This window comes from Schistocerca americana, chromosome 3 (assembly GCF_021461395.2).
Source record: "Schistocerca americana isolate TAMUIC-IGC-003095 chromosome 3, iqSchAmer2.1, whole genome shotgun sequence".
Taxonomy (NCBI): domain Eukaryota; kingdom Metazoa; phylum Arthropoda; class Insecta; order Orthoptera; family Acrididae; genus Schistocerca; species Schistocerca americana.
Window position 1 is genome coordinate 102,609,197 of NC_060121.1, and position 10,197 is coordinate 102,619,393.

Below are 10,197 nucleotides of genomic sequence, written 5' to 3' on the forward strand. Positions count from 1 at the left end.
GTCCAAACATGTAATAATGCAGGTCTTGAGCAGAAATTAAAGTGGCAGAAATGCAGACCTCAAATGCCTAAGCGTTAGGAAAAATAGTATTTTGGGGGCGGAACGGGCGAGGCACGTGTCCTTCCTGTTAGGATTGATCACAGGCAGCGGTTGGTGGCTCAGAGGAAAGAATACAGGACGGTAACCCAAGAGTCGTAGGATCCAATCCCTATGAAGAGTTTTTTTTTTAATTTTACACTAACTACACTGTAAATAAACCGAGATAATGCTCAATATATCTATTTATATATGTATTAATATATAATGTAATTATAATTATATGTATTATATATACATAATTATGTAAAATTAATTACATGTGTAAGTAGGCTGTTTAGGTTTTCTTATTGGTAACGCCACGTAGCGCTCTGTATGAAAATCACTGGCTGTGCTGTGTGCAGTCTGTGGCTAGTTTGCATTGTTGTCTGCCATTGAAGTGTTAGGCAGCTGAATGTTAACAGCGCGTAGCGTAGCGCAGTTGGAGGTGAGCCGCCAGCAATGGTGGATGTGGGGAAGTGAGATGGCGGATTTTTGAGAGCGGATCAGAAACAGTTCATTTGTAAGAATGGATGTCATGAACTGCTATATGTATTATGACTTTTGAACACTATTAAGGTAAATACATTGTTTGTTCTCTACCAAAATCTTTCATTTGCTAACTTTGCCTATCAGCAGTTAGTGCATTCAATAGTTTGAATCTTTTATTTAGCTGGCTGTAGTGGCGCTCGCTGTATTGCAGTAGTTCGAGTTACGAAGATTTTTGTGAGGTAAGTGATTTGTGAAACGTATAGGTTAATGTAGTCAGGGCCATTCTCTTGTAGGGATTATTGAAAGTCAGATTGCGTTACGCTAAAAAAATATTGTGTGTCAGTTTAAGCACAGTCACGTATAATTTTTCTGAGGGGACGTTTCACATGTATTAATATAATATGTATTTGATGTGATGAAACCCCATGTGCAAAACAACAAATGTCTTCTGTCAACTGACTCTTGCGGAGGACAAGCAGCTCTACAACTACACGAAGAGATGTTTCAAGATGTAGAAGCACTGCCATTCAGTAGTGTTAATTTCCCCTCTCCCTCCCTCCCTTCCCAACCCCAAATGCACTCCACTAGTGTAACCCTGCGATGTCCAGTTTTCTCGTCAACTAAAGAATTTGATCAGAAAGCTTCAGAACTCCTCTTACTTCATGGAGAGGGAAAAAGAAATCACATCTCGAGGAGACTGCAGAAAAGTGCATTCCATCGAACGTCACCAGTTATCCTCGTCAACATTTGGCGGAAAAACAAAACTCGTGGTTTGCTGCCAAACTATGCGATGAGAGGGAGCCTTTTGTAAATGTAAGCGAAGTCTGTGTTTGTATAGACATTTTATCACAACCATGTAATTATAAAAATACAGCGTTTATAATGTATGCAAGACGTCGAGGAAATTAAGACTTTTCCTATTTTTACGATGAACGTTACCCGCCACGTGTAAATTCTCAACCGGAAAATAATAAAGTACCTAGGAGCACGTGCTGAGTAGTAATGCCTCTGGGTTTTTTATGTGACAACTCTTAAAGCTTTTTGAACACAACAAGCGTTATTAACATTGTATATACGGATGGCGTTATTAACATTGTATATACGGATGCCTACACATTTATTTCTCAACGTACCCACCCTGGTGATGAACACATTTCTCCCAACAAGAGACCAGTTTGTTGATACCGTCACTGTAGATTATTTGATTTTGTTGAGGTAACAATAACCTCACTTCTGCTAGCACTGCATCATCACTATCAAACTGAAGTTGATGGTGTTCTTTAAATTTTGGAGACATGTGTAAATTGGATGGGACCAGACTGGGATTGTCTGGAGTGTGATCGATGACCATGAACCCAAGGTGTCGAATTGTTGCAGATGTCGCAGCGCTCGTGTGTGGTCTGGCATCGTCCTGCTGAAGCACGGTTCGCTCCATGGATGGACGAACTCTTCAAATTCGAAACTAAATTACAGCAGGCTTTTTCTCACGCACAGAAGTAGTTAAGTTACACACCCACGCTGCATACTACAATCCCGAGCTCTGCAGCGGGAGAGGACTGCAAATATGTAGATACGAAGAAGAAAGATGTAGAACATTAATAATGCTTGCTTCATTTAAAAAGCTTCAGATAAAAAGTTTAGTAGCTTTACCTTTCAGCACGGCCTAGTAATTTTATAAACGAATTTCTCGTGTAAGCTTTACAATTCCTACCTGGAAACTTATTTCCAGTTCCGAATTTTCCTTTGCTTTTCATTTTATGAAAATATTAACAAAGACAATATACCGAGCATTATTTCGGTTTATGTGCTCTGTAGGTAACGTAAGAAACTGAAAATAAAAAGAAGTTTCGGCATAGGGATTCGATCCCACGACCCTCGGAGTACAGTGCTGATCTCTTTCCGCTGCGCCAGCTGCCGCCTGGAAAATAATTCAACACAAATGGCTCATGCCTCTCCCGACCTGCAGCATAAGTGTTTTTTTTTTTTTCCTAAACGCTTGGCCATCTGGAGTTTGCACCTCTGTCATTGTCATTTCTGGCCAAGCGCTGTATACGTCACAAATTAAGACGAAATCGGTTATGAGGAGAAGGCGCCGTCTCCTTGTACGTGACTTGGACGCATCGATGAACTTTAGAAGGCGCAACGTAAAACATATTCGTTTGCGTCTGAAGGAAACCATAAGCTAATATTATCAGGGGAAATTTGCAAAGTTCAAGTGTCTTTAGCGCAAAATTGGTTCGTCTCGTAGACAAACACCAAATCAATGCATACGTTTACGCAGTTTGTGGAAACTGAAATAACACTGAATCTGACTTTCACATTATATTCGCTAATGTATGAATAGTGAAGAACGTTTAACTGAATCGTGCTGTGAGAACTGATCCGAAAATAGAGCTGCAGGCGGAACTACGTTCATTACCAGTCTGCGACACAAGTACTTACTGAAGGTGCTGAAAGATTACGTAATGTAGAGTCTTGCATCGCAAGGAAGCAAGGGGAGATGATGTTATGGGTGGCCGGTATCCACTTTCTGCAACACAAATGCACACGTGGATTAATACGGTTCTCTATTTACGTGAACTGGCACATTTACTTAACCTGAGTAGCGTCCACGTTTGTGGTACAAGCTCATTCGGTAGCAGTCCCACTACAGTCGCTAATCAGGTCACTATGTATTGCCGTAGCCTATAATGAACTAAACCCGCTCTGCGACTAAACTGACAGACGCCTAACTTGATGATTGAGTGAGTGAGTCCCTCCGGTCAGCGGCGGCGACCTAAATATATGCTGTCGAGGGCGATGGCGGCCTGCTGCTTGTGGATGTGGCTCTGGCGTCTCTCGTGATAGGCGTGGTTGATCCAGCGCCTACTAACCGGTCTTGATGCTTCATCTTTGGTGACCGGTATGCTGGGGACAGCTTACGCCGGCACACGTAATGTATAACGGTACTATGTGCTACTATGAGGTTTGTGCACCGTTTGTTTGCTGGTACCATTAAACAGGACAAGGGCTTGCAGGTGCAGAACATGCAAATCCTCGTGGTTCCAGTAGGAATCAGAGGAATATTCGATAAAATAATCACCGGCCGGAGTGGCCGAGCGGTTCTAGGCGTTACAGTCTGGAACCGCGTGACAGCTACGGTCGCAGGTTCGAATCCTACCTCGGCCATATATGTGTGTGATGTCCTTAGGTTAGTTAGGTTTAAGTAGTTCAAGTTCTAGGGGACTGATGACCTCAGAAGTTAAGTCCCATAGTGCTCAGAGCCATTTGAACCATTCTTTATAAAATAATCGGATGGATACTGTTGACTGTCAGCACGATATGCAGTAAAAATGCAAAGTAAAGGTCAGTTTATTAACGTGGCTACACAACAAGTGACAGAACCAATAAAAGTCGCCGCATTTATTCAAGGCTCAGTACGCAAAATTCTACTCGCATGAGAAGTCGAAACGTAAAACACACACGTCCTCTGATGATAACTTACACGCAAAGTCCAAATAAAATGGGTTACACATCCTGGATTCTAGATACACTCCAGGGGCGACGTCCTGTCAGTAAACATTCGTGGAGCATAGTAGATAACTTGAGGGACACACGAAGATAGTGGTAATTCAAATGGCCATTAGTTGGCAGCTCGTTGGCGTTTCGCAGATTACTGCTGAGTTCTTGATAACTCGCAGAAAAGTCAGAGTTAGTGCTATAGCTGCAACTTGCGGTTGACTGCCGAACGCCTCATTTTACTTCATTTGTCCTCTCGTAACTTGACTAGACTGCCCGTCGTGAGGGCGTGCGGCTTCCTAAATACCATCCGAGTGGAGGTATAGCCGTCCCACTCTGTTTCAGCACTCGTTACCGCCGTAAGGAAGCAGTGTGTGACATCGGCGCAGCCTGGCCTGATTAGCGCCTTCCGTAAGCCTTGATGTAAACATGTTCTCGTGCTGTCGACGTCTGCCGACTAGGTAACCCGAGAGACATGGCTGGACCGTAGAAGTGGATAAACCCTACGATACAGCGGATACTAGTTCTCATTACAAGTGTCATATGACTGAAACAGCTTCAAATATGGTGCAGAAGCCTGCAAACGTCAGTAGACTTTACACAAAGGACCATGATACTGAATATTTTTACTCTATTGAGGAAAGCAATGTTGCCCAACAAGTGTGCTCGTATGTTATCCCGTGAGAGGTGGACTGAATACCACATATGCTCACGGATAAAATAAGTTCACGAGCATATTACTGTTGATGTGCAAATGCAATTATAAATTGATCAGAAAGAAAACTAAGTCCGATTTCAATCGGACCACGTAGCAAGTCCAAAAGATTTACACCATCTAATCATGACTTAACCACCAGGCATGTACTGCAGGAATATAGCAATTATGATTGCAAATAGTTGCTTAGGGCATGAGTATGTAGCGATCTCTCCCATAAAATTTGAGGTAGCACGGTGTGAGACGGCAGTCGGCACCCACGCGTTCCAACATAACTACACTAAAGAGCCAAGGAAACTGGTACACCTGCCTAATATCATGTAGGGACCCCGCGAGCACGCGGAAGTGCCGTAACATGACGTGGCATGGACTCGACTAATGTCTGAAGTAGTTCTGGAGGGTATGAAACTTCCTGGCAGATTAAAACTGTGTGCCCGACCGTGACTCGAACTCGGGACCTTCAGGTTCGCAGGAGAGCTTCTGTAAAGTTTGGAAGGTAGGAGACGAGATACTGGCAGAAGTGAAGCTGTGAGTACCGGGCGTGAGTCGTGCTTCGGTAGCTCAGATGGTAGAGCACTTGCCCGCGAAAGGCAAAAGTCCCGAGTTCGAGTCTCGGTCGGGCACACAGTTTTAATCTGCCAGGAAGTTTCATATCAGCGCACACTCCGCTGCAGAGTGAAAATCTCATTCTAGTTCTGGAGGGAATTGACACCATGAATCCTGTAGGGTTTTCCGTAAATCCGTAAGAGTACGAGGGGGTGGACATCTCTTCTGGACAGCACGTTGGAAGTCATCCGAAATATGCTCAATAATGTTCATGTATGGGGAGTTTGGTGGCCAGCGAAAATGTCTAAACTCGGAAGAGAGTTCCTGGAGCCCTCTGTAGCAATTCTGGGAGTACGTGGTGTCACATTGTCCTGCTGGAACTGCCCAAGTCCGTCTGAATGCACAATGGACACGAATGGATGCAGGTGATCAGACAGGATGCTTACGTACGTGTCACCTGTCAAACTCGTATCTAGACGTATCAAGGGTTCCATATCACTCCTACTGCACACGCCCCACATCATTACAGAGCCTCCACCAGCTTGAACGGTCCCCTGCTGACATGCAGGGTCCATGCATTATGAGGTTTTCTCCATACTCGTCCATCCGCTCGATACATTTTTGAAACGAGACTCGTCCGACCAGGCAAAGTGTTTCCAGTTATCAACAGTCCAATTTCGGTGTTGACGGCTCCAGGCGAGGCGAAAAGCTTCAAGGTACAGGAATGGACCTTCGGCTCCGAAAGTCTATATCGATGATGTTTCGTAGAATGTTTCGATGCTGACACTTGTAGATGGCCCAGCATTGAAATCTGCAGCAATTTGCGGAACAGTTGCACTTCTGTCGCATTGAACGATTTTCTTCAGTCGTCGTTGGTCCCGTCTCGCATGATCTTTTTCCGGCCGCAGCGATGTCGGAGATTCGGTGTTTTACCGGATTCCTGATATTCACGATACATTCGTGAAATGGTCGTAAGGGAAAACCCCCACTTTGACGCTATCTCGGAGATGCTGTGTTCCATCGCTCGTGCGCCCACATCACGTTGCAACTCACTTAAATCTTGATAACCTGCAATTGTAGCAGCAGTAACCAATCTAACGATTGCACCACACATTTGTCGTATAATCGTTCCTGACCGCAGCGCTGTATTCCGCCTGTTTACATACCTCTCTATTTGAATGTGCATGCCTATAACACATTCTTTGGCGCTTCATTGTGTATAAGCAGCACTTCACACCGCGCTACGTATCGACGGAAAACTCGCAAGTGCCCTCCTGGTTGTTTAGTGCTAGTCAATGTGCCTGTCTCGCTTAAGATTATCACATGTGCGGCGTGCAAATATGCTACCATAGAAATTCATAATGACGCATTAATGGATGTGTGTGATGTCCTTAGGTTAGTTAGATTTAAGTAGTTCTACGTTCTAGGGGACTGATGACCACAGATGTTAAGTCCCCTACTGCTCAGAGCCAATTGAACCAATTTGGGACATGTTGTCGTTGTCTCCTGTCTGTACTTCGTGCCTCCTGTATAGTTTATGAATTGGTGAAAGAAGGTATAACAGTTAGTCGCATCACGTGTTTATTGTAGCAGATTTAGATTTCGGTCATTGAGCGACCATCTTCAACGCTAGAACTAATACAGTAAACAAATATAATATAATATCGCATACATGTTAACACCGAGTACAACCGTATAAATTTCATATATAAGTGGTTGGTACATAGCAGCAGATAAAGTTAACCCATTCATCCACTATTTAGCACAGTACCTCTTGGGCTGGACCCCACAAGAGTTGAAATTGCAGTGCTTCGTGCGTGACTTGGGAATAAAGCTTGGCATCTACAGAAGATGCTGTCTCCTGACGGCATCTCTCTCGCGAGATCTGGCCAGAGGGTGTGGCAGTGCGCTCCCTTGTGTCTCCTAGCAAGTGAATGGGATGCCAGTTCGGTGAAACGACCTCGGCCCTGCAAGGATATACTGGAGTTAAATGCAAATTACGGAACGGTTAATGCTGCGGTTAAGAGGGTCGCATTACTTTTCGGCGCAGGACCGTTCACTTAAGCGGTCTTGCACCAGCCAGAGACTGGGCTACGTAAGAACTTGTGTTATTAATAGCAGTGCCACTGCACGACAACAAGAGGCATGCTGTGGAGAACAGAGAGAGAGAGGTGTTCGCCATATCCTTACTTTCACTGAGAAGCAAAACAGCCTGCAATAAACAGCTACATCGTAAGTTACATGCAAAGCTAAAGAGTTGGACTACAGATACGTCGCAGTACTAATAAGAATCTAGTTAGCAAGGCTGTTAAACATATAACGAGATATTACACTTAACTTAAAAAGAAGATTCCCAGTCTTGAAAAATACTGCCGAGGGTTCGCTTGAAGATGCCTGCAAAACAGCATTTTTTCTAAGTTCTTGCATATCGGTCTCCAATCTCCCCGATGATTCATTGTTATTCTCTGTGTACATCTTTCATACCGAAATAAACGTAACGGGTATATGTTACGGAATCCTGATTTTACTGGGATCACCTTCCATGTCGTTTTCACACAACAAGGCCACATAAATAATAAAAAAGCTTCACTCCACGCATGCTTATCTGTAGTGGCTCGCTGAGCAGCCTACAAGCTATCGACCAGTACTGCCCTCGCCATCCTTTGGTAGCGACCATCCAGCAATTCGTCTATGCCCTGGAACGGTCCAGTCGTTTAGTGCTGTTTGTCTGGACCCCAGGACGCGTCGGAATTCCAGGCAACGAGCCTGCTGATAGGCTGGCCAAATAGGCTACGCAGAAGCCACTTCTGGAGATCAGCATCTCCGAAACTGACCTGCGTTCAGTATTATTACGCCGGAAGGTTTTTCGGCTTAGGGAGACGGAATGGCACAACGAACTGCGTGCCATTAACGAGACTATGAATGTGTGGAGGTCCTCCATGAGGGACTCTCGCCGCCGGCCCTGTTGCGGACCGGTTCTAGGCGCTGCAATCTGGAACCGCCTGACCGCTACGGTCGCAGGTTCGAATCCTGCCTCGGGCATGGATGTGTGTGATGTCCTTAGGAGAGTTAGGTTTAAGTAGTTCTAAGTTCTAGGGGACTGATGACCTCAGATGTAAAGTCCCATAGTGCTCGGAGCCATTTGAACCAATTCTGGACTCTCGCCGGGACTCAGTGGCTCTCTGTCGGCTCCACATTGGCCACACTTGGGTGGCCCACGGCTATCTCCTGATCCGTGAAGAACCCCCCCTCATTGTCAGTGCGGCACCCGGTTGACAGTGGCCCATATTCTGTTGCGCTGTCCTGCTTTGGCTGCCCTGCGACAAAATCTTCGGTTACCGGACTCTTTACCGTTAATTTTAGCTGACAACGGCTCATCGGCTGATTTAGTTTTACGTTTTATGCGTGATGGTTGGTTTTATAATTCTACCTTTAGCGCATGTCACTCGTCCGTCTGTGTTCTGTAACCTAGGGCTTTTACGCTGGAAGTTTTAATATGTCGCAGAGTGGCTGGCATAACTTTTTTATTCTCGTGAACAGCCAGCCACGGTCATTTTGTCTCTTGTTTTAATCCCTTAACTTTACAGAAGCACTTGCCCGCGAAAGGCAAAGGTCCCGACTTCGAGTCTCGGTCCGGCACAAAGTTTTAATCTGCCAGGAAGTTTCATATCAGCGCACGCTCCGCTGCAGAGCGAAAATCTCATTCTGGAAACATCCACCAGGCTGTGGCTAAGCCATGTCTCCGCAATATCCTTTCTTTCAGGAGTGCTAGTTCTGCAAGGTTCGCAGGAGAGCTGTAAAGTTTGGAAGGTAGGAGACGAGGTATTGGCAGAAGTAAAGCTGTGAGGACGGGGCGTGAGTCGTGCTTGGGTAGCTCAGTCGGTAGAGCACTTGCCCTCGAGAGGCAAAGGTCCCGAGTTCGAGTCTCGGTCCGGCACACAGTTTTAATCTGCTAGGTACTTTCATATCAGCGCACACTCCGCTGCAGAGTGAAAATCTCATTGTGGAACTTATGAGGAGTTTATTGTCTCCCTGTAATGATCAGCTGTAGCGAGGAGCAGTAGAGGATTCCGTAACAGAGCCCTGCCGTGTGCTCCTTTCATCTGGCTGGGCGCCCGACAGCTCGGCCCTCTACTGATGACGGAGGTCGATCACTATCGCACGGCGGGGCCGCGTCAGACCGGCGAACACGATCTGTCACTGTCGCGACCTCGCCCCGGACTGGACCTCGACTCGCCGGCCCACTCATTACGCAGACAGACAGACTCGGCAGTCCGGCGGACTCGCCAGGGACTTTCCCAGAGCCTCACTCGCGGAACTGCTCTGCCTGGTAGTGCACTGGCCAGGTGACGTGAGCAGCCTGTGGCTGTGGCTGTGGATGTGGGTGCGGGCGTGGGTGGAGGCCTCGCTTCTCGTGATGGAGGCCACGGCCGCCCGCAGCGCCGGATATCGGATTCCGCCTCTGTGGGTCAATGTCGGGAGCCGCACACTTTCAGCGGTGCCGCTGGCAGACATTTCTCCTAGCGGCTTCCAGTATTGCGCCCTGCACTACTGCGGCTGCAGTAGAGCCATGCCTCCTCACGCGCGGAACGGTAGCCTTCACGTACGAGCATGAAGAGGTCGAGCTGCCGACCGCGCATTGTTCCACCTACTGTGCAAGCGGTGTCTTCGACGTAGCGTGAGAGCAGTTCTCCCTAGTAGGCAGGTCCCGATCGCCTCGCCACACACAATGCCCGTTGCCTGGACCGTGCGGCAGCTATTGTATAGGCTTTAACTCGACGAGTTAGAAGTGATATTCGAAAGAACTCCTCGAAATTAGAAATTAGTTGCACCATTATAGTGCTTTAGACTGTAGTGCTAGTAGCAAATGC

The 10,197-nt window shown here is 46.4% G+C and overlaps 1 non-coding gene across 1 annotated transcript; it reads left to right on the forward strand.

Annotated features, from left to right (window-relative positions):
• Window positions 1-9,189: 9,189 nt before the first annotated feature.
• On the forward strand, window positions 9,190-9,264 carry Trnas-cga. Its single transcript has one exon. It is a non-coding gene; the product is annotated as a tRNA-Ser (tRNA).
• Window positions 9,265-10,197: the final 933 nt, after the last annotated feature.